Consider the following 22,909-nt stretch of genomic DNA (forward strand, 5'->3'; position numbering starts at 1 on the left):
TGACTTCACCTTCCTGAACATTAGTTTGCTTATCCATAAAATGAGGTCAGTAATCTGAGCATGAATTGCCTCATTGGGGTGATATGTTACTTGACGCACACGAAAGAACTTAGAAACATATTTCATACACACAATAGTTTCAGTAAAATTTTTAAGGCAGTCCCAGTAAGAAAATCCCACAAATAGGAATTCCTGATTTCATATACTCCAGTGATTTCTGTATTCCCGAAGGGAACAGAGGCCTTTCTCATTTCGATAATATGTTTTTATTTGCCCTTTGGAAAACTACCCTTAGAAAAAGCAGGCAGGAAACACAAGGAGGGGGAAAGCCCCTTCCTGACGGCCTGCTATGTGCCACGTGCTCTCCTAGGCACTGTTAAAAATGAATGAACCCCTTTAATCCTTGCAAAATCTCCATGTGGGAGACAGTGTAGTGTCCTTATCCCCACTCTAGAGGAGGACTTGTGGCGAGGGGGTCTAACTTGCACACAGTAAGAAAGGGTGGAGTTGAAGCCAATCTGTCTAACCCCAGGATTCTGCCACTGGACTCTGCTTAATTTGCTTGCTAATCTACTAGGGAAAAGTGGTAACAGAGTTACCAGGGGAGCAAAATTTACACACAAAGGACTTATTTATTTTTCCCCAAGTGACCTTTAATTAGTTATGCTTTTAGCACAAGATAACCTTTGATTGTGCTTTGCAAGACACATTTTGAATAGGTTCAGCTTAATAACGTCAATCCTGTTCCACCTACATTGAGATATTTAACAAAATGTAATCTGAGGCTGGGTGCGGTGGCTCATACCTGTAACCCCTTTGGGAGGCCGATGTGGGAGGATCACTTGAGCCCAGGAGTTCAAGACCAGCCTGGACAACACAGTGGGACCCCCATCTCTATAGAAATTTTTAAAAATTAGCCGGTGTGGGAATACATTCCTATAGTTCCAGCTACTTGGGAGGCTGAGGTGGGAGAATCACTTGAGCCCAGGAAGTCAAGCCTGCAGTGAGCTGTGTTTTCTCCATTGCACTCCAGCCTGGGCAACAGAGAAGACACTGTCTCAGAACAAATGAGAAGGTATAATCTGATGTAAGAAATCCTATAGGTGACCCTCTGTTACAGTTGGGAGCTGTGCGTTCTGATTTTTGGTCCTGCCTTGTGTCTACTCTATACATTATTTTCTATGCTTATTTTCCTCATTGGCAAGAGCTGGCATTCTTACTTAGGAAATAAAAAAAAGTATGGCACTATTCACCCTTCTTGGAGAGTTTTTAAATACAGTCAGCCCTCCATAGCTGTGGGTTCTACATCAGGGGATCCAACCAACCTCGGATTGAAAATATACAGAAAAAATATGGATAGTCGCATCTGTACGGAAAAGGTACAGGCTTTTTTCTTGTCATTATTCCTTGAACAATATCATATAACAACTATTTACACAGCATTTACATTGCATAAGGAATTATAAGTAATCTAGATAGGATTTTAAATATACAGAAGCATGACTCATGCCTGTAATCCCGGCACTTTGGGATGCCGAGGCACGTGAGGTCAGGAGTTTGAGAACAGTTTGGCCAACATAGTGAAACTCCATCTCTACTAAAAATACAAAAATTAGCAGCGTGTGGTGTTGCACACCTGTAATCCCAGCTACTTGGGAGGCTGAGGCAGGAGAATTGCTTGGAACTGGGAGACAGAGGTTGCAGTGAGCTGAGATCGAGCCACTGCACTCCAGCCTGGGCAACAGAGCAAGACTCCATCTCAAAAATAAATAAATAAATAAATAAATAAATAGATAAATAATACAGAAGGATGTGCATAGGTCATCTGAAAATACTATGCCCTTTTCTATAAGGGACTTGACCGTCTGCAGATTTTGGTATCTTTGGGGCAGTCTTGGAACCAATACCCTGTGGATATGGAGGGATGACTGTGTATCTATATCGCGGAGTCCACGGCTTCTGTCCTGCCTTCTCTTACACAGCTGTCATAGCACCAGTAACTTCCCCTAGACTTTCTCATGCCCCCGAATAGCCTCTTAGAAAGACTTCATTGTGGAAAAGTAGTCAGTGAATTCCAGAATTATAGATTTAAATGGTTTGAGGATTAGCAACGAGTCTGGTCTAGTTCTGCTTGCTGAAAAGGGTAAACCGTGCAGATGGGCCACCCACAGATGGCCCGGATTTGGATTCAGCAGGGAGAAGTGTTTACTCAAGATCGTCTGAGCAAGGACTGTGTCTGGTGGAATGTAGCCAAGACCTAGGAAAACTGCACTGAGCACCGTGCGAGGGAGTCCGGAGTGGGCAGGGGATCCGTCTGTGAGGACACGCTGGGAAATGCCAGGCCGGATGAGGCTGGGCAGCCCGCATGCTGAGCACTCTTAGGAGTGCTGATCTCAAGGCCAGCTGAGGGTGGAAGCAGTGGAGGCTTGCAGGAGACTGTACTGAGGCCGCCCAGGTAGTTATAAAATGAACCAGACAGATGGCATAGTGAGATCAAGGGAGGGTGGCAGGAAACAAAAGCAGCAATTCCTATATGCAGCAGGCTTTATGCTCCCCATTCATCAACAATCAAGCAAACAAACACGCCACCAAATACCAATCATGGCACCGTTTGCATTAAGTTCTGTGAACATGCACTGAGTATTTACCCTATGCAAGACACTGTGCTAGATGCAAAAAGAAGTTAAACAAATCTAATAAAGTAAGCAAATAAAGGGCAGAAAGGCTAACAGCCCCACTGCAGGCAACAAGCCAAGAGGAAGTTTCTGTGCATAGCATTCCCTCAACCGACCCGACTGCCTGGGCCGGAGATGACCTGTCCTTGTCCTGCGTCTGTCTGGATGACTCAGTAAGCACTTTCTTCGTGTTGTGCATCTTATACTCAGCTCATTAGTGTAGAATAAAATACTGACAGAGAAGCTCCTATGTGACAAGGAGTTGGGAGATATAATGAGGTAAGTGTGTATTGAAACATATCTAGGCATAGAAAAAGTACAGTAAGCTGGGCGTGGTGGCCCATGCTTGTAATCCCAGCACTTTGGGAAGCCTAGGCAGACGGATCATTTGCGGTCAGGAGTTCAAGACCAGCGTGGCCAACATGGTGAAACCCATCTGTACTAAAAATACAAAAATTAGCCGGGTGTGGTGGTGCGTGCCTGCAATCCCAGCTACTCGGGAGGCTGAGGCAGGAGAATCGCTTGAACCCAGGAGGCAGAGGGTGCAGTGAGCCGAGATCGTACCACTGAACTCCAGCCTGGGTGACAGAGTGAGACTCAGTCTCAATTAAAAAAAAAAAAAAGAAAAAGTACAGTAAAAAATACGCTATTATAATCTTACGGGACTGCTGTCATATATGTGGTTCCTTGTTGACCAAAAGGTCATTATGTGGCACACGACTGTATTTTGTTGTGGATCTGCATCGGTATAGGATGTTTCAGGTCCCGGACCCTCCCTTCCTACCTTGATCACCCACTACAGGGATGGTCTCAAGATTAGCAGGAGAAAGGTTGGTCTGTCTCATAGACTGTCCAGTCCGAAGAACGTGTGAGGCCTAGACCCACCGGGGCCCACAGCTGCCCTGGTGCGGGGGGGCCCGGGACAGTGCCTGGTGTCTTAGGATCCTGCAGGAGGAGGGCAGGGGGGCAGAAAAGGCCCCTGGAAACATCGAGGAAGAAAAGTGGGAGGGAGACCAGAAGTCGATGGAACTTGTAGTAAAGCATCTGAATGGAAAGAGTTCTGTGTGAGTGGCAGGGGGTCTGGATGTGAAAGTTAAGACTCACTTCTGTGTTCTCTAGACATAGGGTGTGTTTGAGCTGGCTTCCCAATAAGACTGTGTGTTCTCTCAGGTGATAAATGATACCCACACAGCCTCCAGATACTGCCATGCAAAACATACGGGTAATATGCTGATTTTGCTCCATTGAGACAATTGAGCTTCTCATGTGTGGGGTCCATGTTTCATTCATGATTTTACCCTATACATGTGACCTAGTTTATAGTTCATAGAGATGCTAAATAGATGTTTGTTATTCTTAGTGTATTAGTGTGAGGAACCCACAAGACCTACCTTACAAACTGAACAGAAAATGCACACATATAAAGAATAACATTATTGTAACATGTAAGTCTAGTGCTCAGTATTAATGGAATCCCCACATGGCTCGGAGGAAATAGTTAAAGACGACTCTGTGGAACAGAGAAGCAGCAGAGAAGAATTAGAATTTGGCTACATGGAGGAAAAAGTGATTCCAGGGGCTGGAAAACCATGAGCCAAGTTTACTAAGCAAGGTCGTGAGCCAAGGTCATTAAAGTTTCGTGTAGAGGAATAACAAAAAATACATTCTACTCACATCTGCAATCCCAGCACTTTGGGAGGCTGAGGTGGGAAGCTCGCTTGAACCCAGAAGTTCAAGACCAACCCTGGCAACATAGAAAGACTCCCATCTCTACAAAAAAAAATTTAATTAATTAATTAATTAATTAATTTTTATTATTTATTTATTTTTGAGACGAAGTTTCACTCTTGTTGCCCAGACTGGAGTGCAATGGCGCAATCTTGGCTTACTGCAACCTTCGCCTCCCAGGTTCAAGCGATTCTCCTGCCTCAGCCTCTGGAGTAGCTGGAATTACAGGCATGCACCACCACACCCGGCTAATTTTGTATTTTTAGTAGAGATGGGGTTTCTCCATGTTGGTCAGGCTGGTCTTGAACTCTCGACCTGAGGTGATCCGCCCATCTCGGCCTCCTAAAGTGCTGGGATTATAGGCGTGAGCCACCACGCCCAACCCAATTAATTTATTTTTAAGAGACAGGGTCTTGCTTTGTTGCCCAGGCTGGTCTCAAACTCCTGTCTTCCAGTGATCCTCCTGCCTTGGTCTCCCAAAGTGTTGAGATTACAGGCGTGAGCCACTGTGCTCAGCCCAAAACATTTAAACAGTAGGCAGCTGGGTGATGCTTACCTGTAGTCCCAGCTACTCGGGAGGCTGAGTTGGGAGCATTGCTTGAGCTCCGGAGTTCAAGGTTACAATGAGCCATGATGGTGCCACTGCACGGCAGCCTGGGCAACAAACTGAGTCTCTGTCTTTCAAAAAAGCACATCTAGAAGACTGGCCTATTGTGTTCACCTGGATGGAAAGACGGTTTTCTTTCTTGTCTTAACCTAGGGCCTGGGCTATTGTGGGAGCCTGGTTTGTGTTTGTTGAGAATGAATGAATATATGATTGTCTTATTGAATAATAAATGTATCTCCTGTCCTCTTTCATTCCAAAGAACAAGTGACATGGGCCTCTCTTTTCTGCCCCTCTGCCTTTTGTTTTTAAATCCTCTCTGCTTTTCCATCTTTGGATTCATTGCCCTCCTTTCTCTCCCTCCTATCCCTCTTGCTCTGTTTGGCATCTAAAGTAGAAGCATAGGAAGTGGGCTAGAAGGCAGCACTTCCCAAGGCAGTCTGCGACTTCTCTGCATGCAGAGATGGATGGCAGTCCTGCAATTACTCCCCATCACTTCCTCTGGTGATGCTCCTAGTCAGACTCCAGGAAGATGCTAGAACTGTTTTTGCCTTACGATATTGCCAGTCTTCAAGCTCAAGCTACTGTATTAACTATATTTTCCAAAGTAGGATAATTTTGTTACCAGAAAAAGATATATATTAGGAAAAGAATGCTGTGCCTTCTTGTCTGTTCGTGGGCATCATTATTTTCTGGCAATAATTAATAATTTTTTTTTATTATCAAGTAATTCAGTTTGAGTCAACTGTTTTTTTTGTGATGGATGCTATCAGAATAGGTATTGTGAATGAAAAGCTTTATTTGTTAGAGTTAATTAAGTCTTATGGCAGAATTTTGAGGCTGGTTGATGAATACATTTTGTACAGCTAGAGAATAAAATCAAATTGAATATTTTTCTTCATGATTAAATACACTTACATTTAGTTTGCTTTTCCACAAAACAGTAAAGCACAAAAAAATTCCAAAATAAACTAAAACTCACACATAATCCCACCCTACAGCCGTAACAATTTGGTTTATGCCCCTTTCGTCTTTCTTCCTCCACATTTATTTATGTGATTTTTTTTTTTTCTTTATGTTTTGAGACAGAGTGTTGCTCTATTGCCCAGGTTGGAGTGCAGTGGTGCAATCTCTGCTCACCACAACCTCTGCCTCCTGGGTTCAAGTGATTCTCCTTCCTCAGCCTCCCAAGTAGCTGAGATTACAGGCGTGCACCACCATGCCTGACTAATTTTTTGTATTTTTAGGAGAGACGGGGTTTTGCTACATTGGCCAGGCTGGTCTCAAATTCCTGGCCTCCATGATCCTCCCTCTCTGGCCTCCCAAAGTTCTGGGATTGCAGGCATGAGCCACAGTGCCTGGCCCATTTATGTGATTTTAAATTGAAGAAAAGAAAATAAACTTTCCTTACCAGTTAAGCAATATATCAATTAACATTTTGTCAGCTACACAGCATTTCCTCTATGGATTACCACAGGATTTTTTATTTTTATTTTTTAAAATCTCCTATTTTTTAGCATTAACTTTTTAAAAAATAGAGGTCTCACTCTTTAGCACTGAAATGCTTTGAGTGTGTTTTGATGTGTAAATAATATAGTGGTGAACATTCTTATTCAAACATCTTAGGCTATTATCTCTATTTTCTTATGGTAGAATTATTTAATGCAGAATTTCTGTGTCTAGGGATATATAATTTTAAGATTTTTGATACATATTTCTGCTTTTTATTCCCTTTTATAAAACTTGCTGTTTTGCTCTACCTTTAGAAAAACAATGCGAGCACCAAGCAAATTGTGAAGGCCCAAACCTTCTCTGCTCTTTATTTTGTATTATTTACTTATTTTTAACAGACAGGATTTGGCTCTGTTGCCCAGGATGGAGTGCAGTGGTACGATCATAGCTCACTATAATCTCAAACTCCTGGGCTCAAGTGATCCTCCTGCCTCAGCCTCCAGAGAAGCTGGGGCCACAGGTGCATGCCAACATGCCCAGCTAATTTTAAAATTTTTCGTAGAGATAAGATCTTGTTTTGTTGCCAGTGCTAGTCTCTTGAACTCCTGGGGTCAAGCAGTCCTCCTGACTTGACCTCCCCAGGTGCTGGGATTGCAGGTGACTTCCCTTCTCTTTATCACATAAAAACCCATTCTCTGGAAGTAATCTGACAAATTAATTCTCACAGAAAGGTGAAGCAGGGAGGATGCTCATTGTGTGAAGCTGGGAGCAGCCTCGGTCTTGCCCAGTGCTGTGCATGGGTGACTTGATTGCATGGAACTTTGGGCCAAGAGGAGCTTTATTCATACTCGCTAGCAGGAGTAGATGCAGTGCCCTGCTGGGTTGGTGTTAAGTCATAGGAAGTAACTTGATGAAGGGCGAGTGGCTTTCTCATTAAGCAGTTTCAGCCCACTGAGAAGAAATAAGGGGATATATATTTTGGGTGAGGTGAGGACAATGCACCTTTTTTTTACTATTTCTGGAATCTCATTCTATGGATTATTAAATACTCTGCCCATTAATAAAAGAGGTTAGTGGGGAAAATAGTCTTGAAATCTCAAACTTAAGCATTCCATTCTCTGACCATAATATCCTCTGGCCTGCTTACCAAAAAGCTTAAATTCCAAATATTCCTATCTCATTGGGACTACCAGTTTACTGAGCGTCATTTGTCAAATGTTCTTCTCATTCTTCTTACCCAGCCTTAGACTCTAAGGTCAAACACTATAATCAGTTTCCTGAGAACCACCCTTGGCCAGGCACAGTGACTCATACCTATAATCCCAGCACTTTGGGAGGCCGAGGTGGGCAGATCACTTGAGATCAGGAGTTCGAGACCAGCCTGGCCAACATGGTGAAACCCCATCTCTTTTTTTAAAAAAATACAAAGATTAGCTGGTTTTGGTGACGTGCACCTGTAGTCCAACTACTTCTACTTGGGAGGTTGACGCACAAGAATTGCTTGAACCCTGGAGGTGGAGATCTCAGTGAGCCAAGATCTTGCCACTGCACTCCAGCCTGGGCGACAGAGCAAGACCGTCTCAAAAAAAAAAAGAAAAGAAAAGAAAGGACCACCCTTGACTTTGTTCCTTTGTTCTCTCTCCATTTATTTACCCACCTGGCACAGCCCCGTCCTCCAGCATAACCACACTTGTGCAAATGAATGTTGCAGATAATTGCACAATGGTGCCACGAATGTGACACACAGATTTCGAATGGACCCTGGCACTTCCTGGAAACCTCCCACATCCCGCTGCTCTCCGAGATATTTATATCTTGCCTTTTCCTCTCTCCACTTACCTCATTTTCCATCTTCCTCTTAATTATTCACTCTCAGCTGACGACGTGGCCTCATAATTCCTTAAGAGCATGGGAACAGAAAGCAACATCCTCATTATCTCCCCATTAATCACCTGTATCTGGCTCGTATTCTTCCCTCCTGTCCTATGAAGGTAGAGGGCAAGGGTCCTCATCCAAGCACAGCTGAATTCCTGCCCGTCCTCTGAATGTTACCCTTTCTTGTCTCCTGAGATCTGTCTGCATCGTTTCCTCCTCCCTCTTCCTCAGTGAGTCTCGCCAGCATCTTCTAATCTATCATCTGTCATTCTAAAGTCCCCCACCCTACACTGAGTTCCCTTCAGCTACCATCTCATTTCTTTACTCCCCAGTCAAAAAAACTACTTGAAATCTATCTGTGCTCTGTGTCCCATTTTTTCCTTTCTGTTTTTTTTGTTTGTTTGTTTTGTTTTTAAGATGGTGTATTGCTCTTGTTGCCCAGGCTGGAGTGCAATGGTGGGATCTCGGCTCACTGCAACCTCTGCCTCCCGGATTCAAGTGATTCTCCTGCCTCAGCCTCCCAAGTAGCTGGGATTACAGGCACCCGCCACATTGGCCGGCTAATTTTTGTATTTTTAGTAGAGATGGGGTTTCACCATGTTGGCCAGACTGGTCGCGAACTCGTTACCTCAGGTGACCCACTTGCCTCAGCCTCCCAAAGTGCTGGGATTACAGGCATGAGCCACCATGCCCGGCCTTGTGTCCCATTTTTTTCAACCTCCATTTTCTTTCAAATTCACACCAAGGCTTCTGTCACAAAAACTAAACTCTATGACAACTTCATCCTCACTGGACACAGCTGACCATTCTGTCTGGGGGACACACACTCTTCTCTTTCACCTCCCTGATACTCCCTGGTCCTTCTTCTGCCTCCCAAGTTTCTTCTCCTCGGTTGTCTTTGCTGGTTCCTCTCCTCTTCTAGAACTCTAAATGTTGGTGTGCACCCGGGCTCTCTTTTCCTTCCTTCCCTCTTTCCAGAAGGGGTCCTCTCTTGGAAACCCATAGATTTCAGGAGCATCTGTAGTCCAATGACTCTTAAATCTCCATCGCTCCCATGATCTCTCCCCTGAACCACAGACTTACCTATCCAACTTCTTCCCTGCCTTATCCATGTGCAGGTCTAACAGGTGTCTCAAAATTAACATGCCAAATATGGGAGGCTTCATTTTCCTCCAAAACTCTTTCTCCCCATTTTTTCATGTCTCAAGTACTGGTGCCCAGCCCCTTCCAGCTGACAGGCTAAAAGTCTCCAGGTTATCCATGGCTCTTCCTTCTCTCCCTCATTCCCTATGTCCAGTGCTTCAACAGAACTTTACCCTGAAGCTATATCTCGAATCTGTCCGTCTCTCTGCAACTCTACTGCTAGCTTTAGTCTAAGCTGTCTTCAATTTTATCCTGAACAGTGGAAGAGCAACTTGACCCTTTCCCCTTTTGTTTTTGTCCTTCTTCAATCCATTCTCCAACTAAGAACCCAGAGTGATTTTTTTTTTTTTTTTTTTTTTTTGAGATGGAGTCTTGCTCTGTTGCCCAGGCAGGAGTGCAGTAGCATAATCTCGGCTTACTGCAAGCTCCACCTCCCGGGTTCACGCCATTCACCTGCTTCAGTCTCCTGAGTAGCTGGAACTACAGGTGCCTGCCACCACGCCCAGCTAATTTTTTATATTCTTAGTAGAGACAGTGTTTCACCGTGTTAGCCAGGATGGTCTCGATCTCCTGACCTCGTAATCCGCCTGCCTCAGCCTCCCAAAGTGCTGGGATTACAGGTGTGAGCCACTATGCCTGGCCCAGAGTGATCTTTTTAAAAAGTTACTGAACTCATGTTCCTTTGCTTAAAACCCTCCAGTGGATTCCCACTGGATTTAGAATAAAGTCGAAATTCCTTACCTCACTCTATGTGGCCCCACATGATCTGACGCCTGCTTCCCTTTCTGACCTTGTACCTACGTTCCAGGCATACTGACCGACTTGCTGTTATTAAAACATGCGAAGGGCAGATATGCCCCTGGGCCTTTGCACTTGCTGTACCCTCTGCCTGGATCATCCTATCTAAACCAGTTCAAGCCTACCACTCATTATCTCTACCACTCATCATCTCTACCATTCATCATCTCTACCACTCATCGTCTCTACCACTCATCGTCTCTACCACTCATCGTCATTACCATTTATCATCTCTACCACTCATCGTCATTACCATTTATCATCTCTACCACTCATTGTCGGGTCACGTCTTCACACCTCTTCACTCTTTCAACACAGTATCCTACTCTTGGTAGGCATTCAGTAATTTTTTTTTTTTTTTTGAGACAAGGTCTCCCTCTGTCACCCAGGCTGGAGTGTGCAGTGGCATGATCTCGACTCATTGCAACCTCCGTCTCCTGGATTCAAGCGATTCTCCTGCCTCAGCTTCCCAAGTAGCTGGGACTATAGGCACATGCCACCACACCTGGCTAATTTTATTTTTACTTTTATTTTGTATTTTTAGTAGAGACTGGGTTTCACCATGTTGGCCAGGCTGGTCTCGAACTCCTGACCTCAGGTGATCCACCTGCCACCAGCCTCCCAAAGTGCTAGGATTACAAGTGTGAACCACCTCACTCAGCCAATAAATATTTTTTGAAGAAATAAGCGATGCTGTGCAATGAAGCCTGTTTGTTGGTTGACTCATGATTTAATTATTTTCCAGTAAAGAATGTGTTTGGGTCGGGTGTGGTGGCTCACACCTATAATCTCAGCACTTTGGGAAGGCAAGGTGGGAGGATTGCTTGAGCCCAGGAGTTCAAAACTAGCTTGGGGAACATAGCAAGACCTTGTCCCTCCAAAAATCAGAAAAGAAACAATTACCTGGGCATGGAGGTGCATGCTTGCAGTCCCAGTTACTCTGGAGGCTAAGGCAGGAGGATTTCTCAAGCCCAGGAGTTCGAGGCTGCCATGAGCTATGATTACGCCACTGCACTCCAGCCTGGGTGACAGAGAAAAACTCTGACTTACTTTTATTTTTTATTTTTATTTTTTTTTTGAGACTGAGTCTGGCTCTGTCGCCCAGGCTGGAGTGCAGTGGCCGGATCTCAGCTCACTGCAAGCTCCGCCTCCCGGGTTTACGCCATTCTCCTGCCTCAGCCTCCCGAGTAGCTGGGACTACAGGCGCCGCCACCTCGCCCGGCTAGTTTTTTGTATTTTTTAGTAGAGACGGGGTTTCACCATGTTCACCAGGATGGTCTCGATCTCCTGACCTCGTGATCCACCCGTCTCGGCCTCCCAAAGTGCTGGGATTACAGGCTTGAGCCACCGCGCCCGGCCCTTACTTTTATTTTTATTTTTTCTCAAAGTCAGGGAATAAAAACCCTGTCTCAAAAAAATAAATAAATAAAAGCATATTCTTGGGCATCTATCCAAAACTAAAGCAGGATTAAAGTTAAGAGGAATGAAAATACAGTTACAAATAATATGTTGACATCACTTCATAGCCAGCTATTTTAAATGTTCCTTTTGAGATAGTTCCTGACACTGTAATAAAATGATAATCTAGCCGTCATCCCCTAATCTGTCCACCTCCCACGGTTGACGGGGTAGACCTCTGATACCCCTGCCAAAGTAGTGCTCTTCGGGCCCATTGAAGCCCAACTTTGTGAAGAGTGGGCAAGAACGAAGGGCAGAATGGTCCTGCACCATCCATTACATTAAAAACATTAATTCATATGTTTTCAGTATAGGATTTCTATATGTTATTTTCCAAATTCATTTAGTTTTTTTTCCCCTAATAATATGTTGTTCCTGCCCTAGAGGTTATATTTCTTCCTTTACTTCCTTCAATATTTTAAACACGATTATTTTTAGGAGCTAAGCTATGAGGACGGAAAGGCATAAGAATGACATAATGGACTTTGGGGACTCTGGAGGAGTCCTTGAGTTAATGGATCATTCCCATTCATTAACTCTAGTTCTCGGATGGGAATGATCTCTTTTGTGATTCTTCCTTGTGCTGCTTCCTTTCCCAGATGGTTTTAAATTTTTACCTATGAACTCATCTGTAGTAGGTATTTTCCACCAGTTTTCTCTCAGGAGCCAAATTCCTCAGGTTGTATAGTTACAAGAAGTTACAGGAGGAGCAGGTCAGCTGGCTGAGGCTTCTCAGGACTGGTTGTCCAGTTAGTCTGGTCTCAGTTTCACAGGTGGGACAATTCCTTGGCTTTATACAGGGAACTCTCCTCACACAGGTTTGTGGCTTTATTTTTTTTTTTAATTTTTTTTTTTTTTTTGAGACGGAGTCTTTCCCTGTTGCCCAGGCTGGAGTGCAGTGTCGCGATCTTGGCTCACTGCAAGCTCCGCCTCCCGGGGTCACATCATTCTCCTGCCTCAGCCTCCCAAGTAGCTGGGACTACAAGTGCCCACCACCACTCCCGGCTAATTTTTTTGTATTTTTAATAGAGATGGGGTTTCACTGTGTTAGCCAGGATGGTCTTGTTCTCCTGACCTTGTGATCCGTCCGCCTCGGCCTCCCAAAGTGCTGGGATCACAGACATGAACCACTGCGCCCTGCCAGCTTCATCTTTGACATGAGTGAATACCATGTATTTGATCTACGATCATTTGATGTATGAACAAGACCCCAGCAGCTCCCCACTCCTGACGTTTGAGTTCCAATACCTTCTTTATCCACTCACTTTTATACTTGCACACTACTTTGCCTTTGAGTTCACTGTTCATTTCTACCCCCAATAGTTTTCATTCAATAGATATTTATCAAATGCTTACTAATGTGCCAAGCATGATTCTAAACCCTAGACAATCAGCAATGAAGTACGTAATGTCTTTTCCCTGAACAATTGTACATTCAAGAGGCTTCTCTTTCTTCTTCTGTGCTCTAAATGTACTGAGGACAGTCCTGTTATATTTGATCTTGCATGGTTGTGTGTTTGGAGCATGTGGGTTTGTGGGGGTCCTGTGACGGAGGTAGCTCAACCTGCAGTAATAGCCAGAGGTCACCCCTCCCTTACATGTGGCCCTGTGAAGTATGCTCCTGGCATATCTTAAAGACTGTGAAAATATTTCTATCCAGAGGCAGCTGGGTATAATTAACTGTTAAGAAAATCAAGTCTGGAGCCTAAATGGCTAGGCTTAAATCCCAGACCACTTACTAGCTGTGTGGTCTTGGGCAAAAGGAACCCTCTTGGTTCCTCAGATTCCTCATGTGGAAAAGCAGCCCAATAGTAGCATCTCTCTACTCGCTTATAGAAAGGATTCAGTGAGTAAAGGGCTTAGGACAGGAGTTGGCACGTTATAAGTACTTATGAATAGAGGCGGCGTAAACACCAATGACCCAGTGCCAATCACAAGGCTCTAGGACTAGTAGGTCTTGGAGAGGTGTTTCTTGTTGCCTTTATTGTTGTATTTTGGTTTCTTCTACCTGCACACCTTGTGCGTCAGCACCTGCTGGTGAGATGGCCCATCACAGTGGTCCACCAGCCTTGCTGGGCTGAGCTGTAAGCTGGAGCAAGGTAGGGAGCCCGGAAACCAAACCAAGTTCAAACCAGGAGAATGTCTGAAGTCTCCACGGGGACTGTGTTAGTTTGCTGGTGCTGCCACATAACAAAGGATCACAGATTATGTGGCTTAAGCAACAGACATGTATTACCTTATGGTTCTGGAGCTGGAAGTCTGAGATCAAGGCGTGCGTGGGGTTGGCTTCTCCCGGGGCCTCCCTCCTCGGCTTGTGCGTGGCCACATTTTCCCTCCTTCTCCATGTGGTCTTCCCTTTGAGTTTGTGTCCTAAACTCCTCACAAGGACAGCAGTCATTTTGGTTTAGAGCTCACTCCGGTGACCTCACTTACCTCTTTAAAGACATAACCTCCAAGTACAGTCACATTCTAAGGTACTGGGGTTTGGGGGCTTCAGCATACAAATTTTGAAGGACACAATTCAGCCTGTAATAAGGACAGAATGAATTTGGCCAACGCCTCCTTTGGGAGTAGATATTAAAGCACATGCCTGTGTATACCTGTCTGCTCTGGGGTTGCCTTCATGGTACTGAGGGATTTGTTTTTTGGTTTTTTGGAGACAGAGTTTTGCTCGTCTCCCAGGCTGGAGTGCAGTGGCACAATCTCGGCTCACTGCAACCTCTGTCTCCTGAGTTCAATCAAGTCTCCAGCCTCAGTCTCTCGAATAACTGGGACTACAGGTGCTAATTTTTGTATTTTCAGTAGAGACGTGGTTTCACCATGTTGGCCAGGTTGGTCTGGGACTCCCGACCTCAAGTGATTCACCTACCTTGGCCTCCCAAAGTACTGGGATTACAGGTGTGAGCCGCCGCACCCAGCCAGCCGAGGGATTTCTTTAACATAAATACTCTTCCCTTCAGTCTTGAAACTGGCTAAAACCCTCCTGCTCATCAAAGCACAGATTAAATGCATCTGTGTCCACAAAGCCTTTTCTGATTCCTGTAATCCACCTTCCCCCGTACCCTAACCTCACCTCCCAGCAAGCATCGCACTCTGCTTGAACTCAGGCGATAGCATGCTGTCTGTCTCCTCCCTATGCACACTTTGTTTATATTGTGGTTATTCACATTCTGGTACTGCTAACACATCAGTTAGCAGTAAACATCCTGAGGGCAAATCTCCATCTGATTCGTCTTTGTTTTCTCACAGACATTGCTCAGTAAACATTTGTTGAAGGAATAAGTGAATGATAACAATAGCAGCAAAACTGGCATATATTTTGCACCTAAAGTCAAATATTGAGAAGTTCCCCAAATCCATGATCAATAATTGACTAATTTTAAGAGATAATATGCTTAGCAGAACTTTTGTCAGCTCCTCAGAGTAAATGCTTCAAGGCCAGGCACAGTGGTGCACACCTGTAATCTCAGCACTTTCAAGGCCAAGGCAGGTGACTCACTCAAGCCCAGGAGTTCGAGATTAATCTGGGCAACACAGCAAAACCTGTCTCTACAAAAAAAAAAAAAAAATTAGACAGGTGTGGTGGCGTGCACCTGTAGTCCCAGCTACTCGGGAGGCTGAGGTGGGAGGATCAATTGAGCCCAGGCGTTCAAGACTGCGGTGAGCCATAATTGCGCCACTGCACTCCAGCCTGGGTGACACAGAGACCCTGTCTCAAAACAACACCACCACCACCCACCCCACAAAAGAGAAAAACAATGAAAATGTTAATGCTTCAAAAGCCTGCCTTGTTGGGCAGAGGAGGCATGTAACTAATGCATACTTTATACAGGCCGATGAATATCTTCGGCAAAAGAAAATATGCTATAAGGGTGTGTAAATTTCAAGGACTCATGCAAGCGGTCCATAGAGAAGTGAATTGAATTAGAATTTATTTATTTATTTTGCAGTGACTAGCCTAATCTCTCTACAAAAAGTACTTTAAAGGCTATAAAAGTAAACGCTTTCTGATTTTTTTCCCCTTTTCATTTTAAAGGGAGTTCCCAGAATTTGACTCTTGTTTTGAATGATGTCTTTGTAACAAACTTCCTGTGTTGACAAAGGACACACTGAATTTCTGTTACTGTGACTACCATAGAAATGAGAGCAGTTCCAATCCTGTCACTGTATTAAGGGCTTTATACAATTTCTTTCAAGTTTTCTTATTTTTATTATGTTTGTAGCTCTATAATATACAACCATAAAACAAGCTAATATTACTATAACAATATGCAACTGTATCTCTATATATCTCTATATAACACACAAATACTACACAGTAACAGTACTTTACAACAATATCTCTACAGCATACCACTATAATAAACATTTGAAGTGACATGTGGGTTTTTTTTTTTTTTAACTTCCCCTAGACTTTGGACTTATTTTACTTTAAATTATTTATCAACAAAGGTCTGAACACTTAATAACCTCTGCCTTATGGTGATACATTTCCCCATTATTTTAGTTTTATATTATCAAAGTACAGTGAAAATGAGACACATTGTCTCTGAACCTTAGCTATGCAGGAGATCAATCTGCTTCTACTTCATAGAAGTTGTTCAAATGTCACTGACAGTTTCTAGTAGAACCAGGGACATCAAAATGTCTATTTAAAAGCTGAAGTGATTTTAGCATGACCATATTTTAAAATGCAAATGAATTTTTTCTATTACTGTAGCTAAAATGGCTTCTCATTATCATTATGTTTTTATATTTTTATATTTCCTTTGAGAAGGCATCTCGCTCTGTTGCCAGGCTGGAGTGCAGTGGCACAATCTCAGCTCACTGCAACCTCCGCCTCCTGGGTTCAAGCGGTTCTCCTGCCTCAGCCTCCTGAGTAGCTGGGATTACAGGCATGTGCCACCACACCAAGCTGATTTTTGTATTTTTAGTAGAGACGGGGTTTCACCATGTTAGCCAGGCTGGTCTCTAACTCCTGACCTCAGGTGATCCACCTGCCTTGGTCTCCCAAAGTGCTGGGATTATAGGCGTGAGCCACCGTACTTGGCCTATATTTTTACTGACAGCTTTTCTTTTTCTTTGCTGCCTTGTATTTAAAGGCAACAACCGTCTTTTACACAGCGTTAGAAATGCTGAACCACTTTTTGAAATGTTAACAACCATAATGCAGCCCAGATAAGAAGCAAAATTAAGAGCCTCAAGAAATATAAAAGTGAGAAACATTCCAACTAAAAACGTTTAAACAAAATAGTCTCGTTCTTTAGAGATGTGAAGTTTATGTGTAGAAGCCAGTACACATTTCCTGCCTCTTCTCCCTCACTTCCTGGCCCCCGGCGACACAGAGCGACTGTCCTGCTACACTTGAGTGAGATGGAAAAAACCAATTCCTCACCCCAGTTCATTTCCATGACTTCCGGCAGTGTCTGTTCAGAGGTCAAAGCTGTTGGTGATTTTCCACTTGTGCTGGACATAAACCTGGCAAAACGGCAGGAATTTTAGGGACAGAGGGCTTTCTACCATGGCAGGTCAGAAGAGCCTGGGGGAACAGGGCCTGACCCACACCAGGTGTCAAGTAAATATTTGTTGAATGAATGAATGAATGGAAGAAATGATATCTTATGGTTTGTCTTTTTTGGAGACAGAGTCTTGCTGTTGCCCTGCCTGGAGAGTGGTGGCACGATCATGGCTCCCTGCAGCCTCGAGCTCCTGGGCTCGAGCATCTGCCCATCTCAGCCTCTCAAGTAGCTAGGACTACCAGCGTGTGCCACCATGCCCAGCTAATATATTTTTATTTTTAATTTTTGGTAGAGATGGAGACGCTCTGTGTTGCCCAGACTGGTCTCAAATTCCTGGCCTCCCGAGGTGCTGGGATTATAGGTGTGAGCCACCGTGCCCAGGCAATGCCTCGTGTTTTTAATAGGATGACATAGAGGTAGTTGCTTTTTCCTTCAGTTTTGAGATGAAAACAAGGAATTGATTTCATTTTCATTATTTTTTCATCTGTACTTCAGTGCTGCTGAAATTTCTCCTGCGAGGATGATTTCAGATTTCTCAATTCTGCCCCAGCAATGAGTTGCTTCTCTTCTTTCTCTGCACAGTATTCACTTCCTTGAAGCCAAATGCCTCCTGGCAATTCAGTTCCTGGTTTTGAGTGTGTGAGGAAGACACACGCTTCTCGTGAAATTCTGGAGAATGTGTCCGGACTGCGTGGGAAGCTTATGGACCAGAGGTGCCTGTACTGACAGAAGCCTGTGAGCAAAGAGGGTTCCGAGATCTGGTTAGCTCTTTCCAGCCAGGAATATTAAGCTGCGAAGAACAAGGAAATTGAGGGGCATTCTCATATGTACTGCAGTTGGCATGGGCGTCTCCTTGGAGAGGCTTCCTGAGGGCAACTACGGGACATTTACATAACTAAGATCAGCCCTGGAACAACTGAAATAGAGTCAACGCAATAAAACACCCTGTGCTTCTGGGACACGTCCCCTCGTCTCTGAAAGGAAACACTTTGCTTCTATTTGACCCAGCAGGGTACCACCTTTTCTCCTGGCTTAGAACCAGCTCTTAGCAAGCAGAGTGGGTGGCTTTTGTGTGATACCACGGGCACTAGTAATGTCTCAGGCTGAAGTCCCAGCCCGATAGGTTATGCCCTTAACCTTTTAAAAATAGAAACGAGAGGAAAGAAACCACAAAAGGAAACCGTAGAACCTCAAGACCAGGGGAGGGGAACACTACCTTCGTAATTTATTCCAAACTGTGCCTATTGTGTTTCCAAAGTGTTTTAAATTAAACTTAGTTGTATATCGTTTTTCAGAATGTAAATATTTGTCCTCAAAAGTGGGTAGCAGGGAGCATGGACCGTCTCTGGGTAACCACAGTGTGTGTGTGAGCTTTGTGACAAGTCTACTCTGCCTTCTTGATGCTGGGCTACAATTAAAGTATGTTCCAAAAAAGTAAAAAATCCACTTAGATGTTAGTAAGTATGAGCTAAGTAATTTTGGAAACTTTCATGTGCATTTTAGAGATTGAGATTTTCATTTACATATATCAGTTGATTCTTCAGAAGCAATTTAAATAACTTAAGACTTTTTTAAACAGAATTTTATCTCTAAAGCCCAAGGTAGAGGTCAAAATGCAAATATTTGAAGCTGTGATGTGATGGCCACTGTGTATCCAGCTTGTAATCCTCCATATAATTGATGTATTAGTATTTTATCTAAACATCTTGCTGTGGGTAAGTGAAGCAGACCCACAGAACAGAACTAATGAACACTTGAGACCGTGCCAGGGGCACTATCCATCCATAACCACTTTTTCAGTTGATCGTAGTGGATGCTCAGAAGTAACCAGCACATGCAGTTTGTGCTAATAACAATACAGTGTTGGTTTGTGCCACAGATGCTACACAGTACCTGGAAGTGCTACAGTAACCGCCAGAGCAGTAAAAAAATTATTGATTCTCTGCCTCAGAGAACTGACTCTTTTTTTTTTTTTTTTTGAGACGGAGTTTCGGAGTTTCACTCTTATTGCCCAGGCTGGAGTGCAGTGGCACGATCTTGGCTCATTGTCCGCCTCCCGGGTTCAAGTGATTCTCCTGTCTCAGCCTCCCAAGTAACTAGGATTACAGGCACATGTCACCATGCCCAGCTAAGTTTTGTATTTTTAGTAGAGACGGGGCTTCATCGATTCGGTCTCGAACTTCTGACCTCAGTTGATCTGCCGTCCTTGGCCTCCCAAAGTGCTGGGATTACAGGTGTGAGCCACCTTGCCCGGCCAGAACTGACTTTTAATACCTCTATTGTGAAAGGTTTGCTGTCATCATTAACACACCACAAAGATGGGCGGGGTTTTGTTTTCGTTTTTGTAATACAGAGTATAAGAATTCCAAGTTCCTGGTGCTTTGACTCCCATTTTCCCTTTTATTTGTTCTTAGAATTCAACCCCAGTAATCATGTAAGCTTCACCTCTCCTAGGTTCTGGTCACACATCTCACATTGCCCCCTTCTCTTACATTCGGGGCTCTTTGTAGCTGATATCTTCTGAAAGCCGTAATTTCTAACCCCGAGTTTTTAGTAAACTCACAATTTCGCTATGATGCTACATTTGCAACCCCTCCCCTCTGTCTCCAGATGGCTCCCCTTTTAGCCATCCAATCATCCACCTAGCTGCTCAAGCCCGTAGATGGGCAAGTGGTCCTGAGCAATTCCTTCTCCTTCTGCCCCTGTGCAATCCACACTTAAGTCCTGTCATTACACCTCCGAAATATCTTTCAGATCCATGTGTCCTCTTCTCAGCCAATCCTCTCACAGACTGCAAAAGCCTCCTAAGTGGTCTATCCAAGGGTAGAGTGGGACTTCCTGAGGACAGAGGGATGGAGAGGCGGGGCGGGTTGTCAGTGGGGGTGAGCATTTATTCTATGCAGCGCCCTTGAAGAGACTGGCCCTGAGGCCAGAGCACCCTGGTGCTGGGCAGGGTTGACATGAAGGGAGTACATGTTTGCATATGAGGCTTGGCCAGAGGATCTCTGGCAGAGGCACATCAGAAGCAGGAAGAAGAGACTAGAAGTGAGAAAAAAAAATGTATTTCATTTTTTTTCTTTTTTCTTTTGATGTAGAGATGGGGTCTCACTATGTTGCCCAACTGGTCTCTAATTCCTGGGCTGAAGCAATCCTCCTGCCTTGGCCTCCCAAACTGCTGGTATTAAAAAAATGTATTTTGGGCCATGCACGGTGGCTCATGGCTGTAATCCCAGAATTTTGGGAGGCCAAAGTGGGCAGATGACTTGAGCTCAGGAGTTCAAGACCAGCCTGGGCAATGTGTTGAAACTCCATCTCTACAAAAAATACAAAAATTAGCTGGGTGTGGTGCCTCACACCTGTAGTCTCAGCTACTTTGGGGCCTGAGGTGGGAGAATCACCTGAGCCAGTTCCTGGAGAGAAGCACCTGAGCCCAGGAGGTTGAGGCTGAAGTGAGCCATTCACACCACTGCACTCCTGCCTGGGTGACAAAGCGAGACCCTGTCTCAAAAACTACGTATGTGTATTTACCCACGTGTTCACCAGTTCTGTCACTCTTCATTCTTTGTTGATCTGAATTCCTGTCTGATATAATTTGCCTCCGTCTGAAGATCTTCCGTTAATATTTCTTACCACATAGATTTGGTGGTGGTAGATCTCTCATCTTCAGTTTGTCAGAAGGTTTTCTTTTACTCAATTTCTGCACAACATTTTCAGCAGGTAGAGAATGGTAGGTGAACAGTTTTTTTGTTGTTCGTTTGTTTTTATTTTTGGCGATTTGAAGACCTTGCTCCACTGACCTCTGGCTTCTATAGTGTCTCACGAGAAATCCTGTATTATTCTAACTTGTGCTCCTCTGTACATAATTTGTCTTATTCTCAGCTTTTAAGATTTTCTCTTGATCTATGTTTTCCAGCAAACTCATGATGCTATGCCTTGATATTCTTCCGTATCTCTACTTAATGTATTAAAACTTTCTTCTGGCTTCTTGAACACAAGGAACATAGTTATTGTGGATGCGCGAAAGTCCTTGTCTGTTAATTCAATCATCTGGGTCATTTCTGGGCTTGTTTTGTGAATGTACTTTTCTGTTATTAGTCATATTGCTTTTTTGTATGCTGGCTAGCTCTTGACTGGATACTGGCTATTGTGAATCTTAGAGTGTGTTCATTTAAAGTGCGCTGCACCTTGTTGTGACACACGGTTTGTTGTAGATATTTGATCCTCTTGAGGCTTGCTTTTAAGCTCTGTTAGGGTGAGGCCAGAGCAGCTTTTAATCTAGGATTAATTTCTGACCTCAGGAGTGCCCCACTCCTGAGGTGAGAAACCTCTGAGGACTGTACCCGAGGCCCACATATTACAAACTCTTTTCATTCCAGCTGGTGGAAATGGAATCTGCTTCCAGCCCGTGTGAGCTCCAAGAACTGTTTGACCGTAGGCTTTCCGGATTTATCTCTCCCGTGCATTCGCAGAACAGTACTCAGCCAAGGAGCATGTGCAGACTCCAGCACCCTGTCTTCGTGCAACTCTCCTCTCTCTATTATTCTTTCTCATAAATTCTAGACGACCCAGCCTCCGTGAACCTCAATCTCTATCCCCTCAATTCAATGAGACTGACAGGTTCCCCCTGCTGAATTGCAGCCTGAGCACTCTGTCTAGGCAAGAAGAAGCTGGAGCAATCATAGTTGTCTCATCGCTTTTTCTCCTCTCAGGCATCCTGGGCCTGCACATCTGCTGGCCAATGCCCTGAACAGTTATTTTTCCATATATTTTGCCTGTTTTTCTAGTTGTTCATGGTGGGAGGACAATTTCCATAACAGTCATCCTTTGTGGGCAGACAGAGAAGTCCCGTGTGGTGCAGTTTTGCATTTGCTTCCCTGAGGCCCCAGACAGCGACCATTTTTATGGGAATTCTTGGCTTGATATTGTTTCCATGTGGTGCTGTAAATTTGCACCCCACAAACATGCAGTACTAGTTTGAGGAATCCATTACATTTTCTGTCTATCCAGAACCACCCCCAGGCAGATGGAAAGCTTCAGTATAGCTTCTCTATGTCAGTTGGTGATATTTTTACTATTCCCATTTTTGTTTTGACTAAGCCACTCATTGTGCATTTCAGATTTGTGCAGGGATCCTGGTACCAACTCACTACCTTGAACAATCCAGATCTACATCTCTCATTCTGGCATGGGTATTAAAACTCCAGTCCCAGATCTTAGGGCCTATATCTAGGCAAAATTAGTATTTCTGCATTATGTAGGCTGTGCATATTTGATTTTCACGTATTTGAAATGTCTTAGTGTAGTGACTTAAGTCCAATTTTTTTTTTTTTTTTTTTTTTGACAGATATCACTCTGTCTTCCAGGCTGGAGTGCAGTGGTGCAATCACAGCTCACTGCAGCCTTGACCTCCCAGGCTCAAACGATCTTCCTGCTTCAGCCTCCTGAGTAGCTGGAACCACAGGTTCATGCCACCACCCCCAGCTAATTTTGGATTTTTTGTAGAGATGGGTTTTCACCATGTTCCCCAGGCTAGTCTCAAACTCCTGGGCTCAAGTGATCCTCCTGCCTTGGCCTCCCAAAGTGCTGGGATTACAGGTGTAAGCCACTGCACCCAGCCTCCAGCTTTGTGATTCCAATGTAAAATGTTTAATTGACTA

General features: G+C 44.2%; 1 protein-coding gene across 8 annotated transcripts in view; it reads left to right on the forward strand.

Moving 5' to 3' along the window:
• Window positions 1–22,909, forward strand: part of LOC126941171 (myosin regulatory light chain 12B) — a 392,918-nt gene that overhangs the window by 159,554 nt on the left and 210,455 nt on the right. The window contains exon 1 of one of the 8 annotated variants that reach the window (XM_050767499.1): window positions 3,633–3,642. The exons of the other annotated variants lie outside the window; for them this stretch is intronic. The gene's annotated coding sequence lies outside the window, so the exon portion shown is untranslated. Of the gene's footprint in view, window positions 1–3,632; window positions 3,643–22,909 lie in introns of those variants that run through there. 8 annotated transcript variants of the gene reach the window in all.

The sequence above is a fragment of the Macaca thibetana genome, chromosome 18, assembly GCF_024542745.1.
Source record: "Macaca thibetana thibetana isolate TM-01 chromosome 18, ASM2454274v1, whole genome shotgun sequence".
NCBI lineage: Eukaryota > Metazoa > Chordata > Mammalia > Primates > Cercopithecidae > Macaca > Macaca thibetana.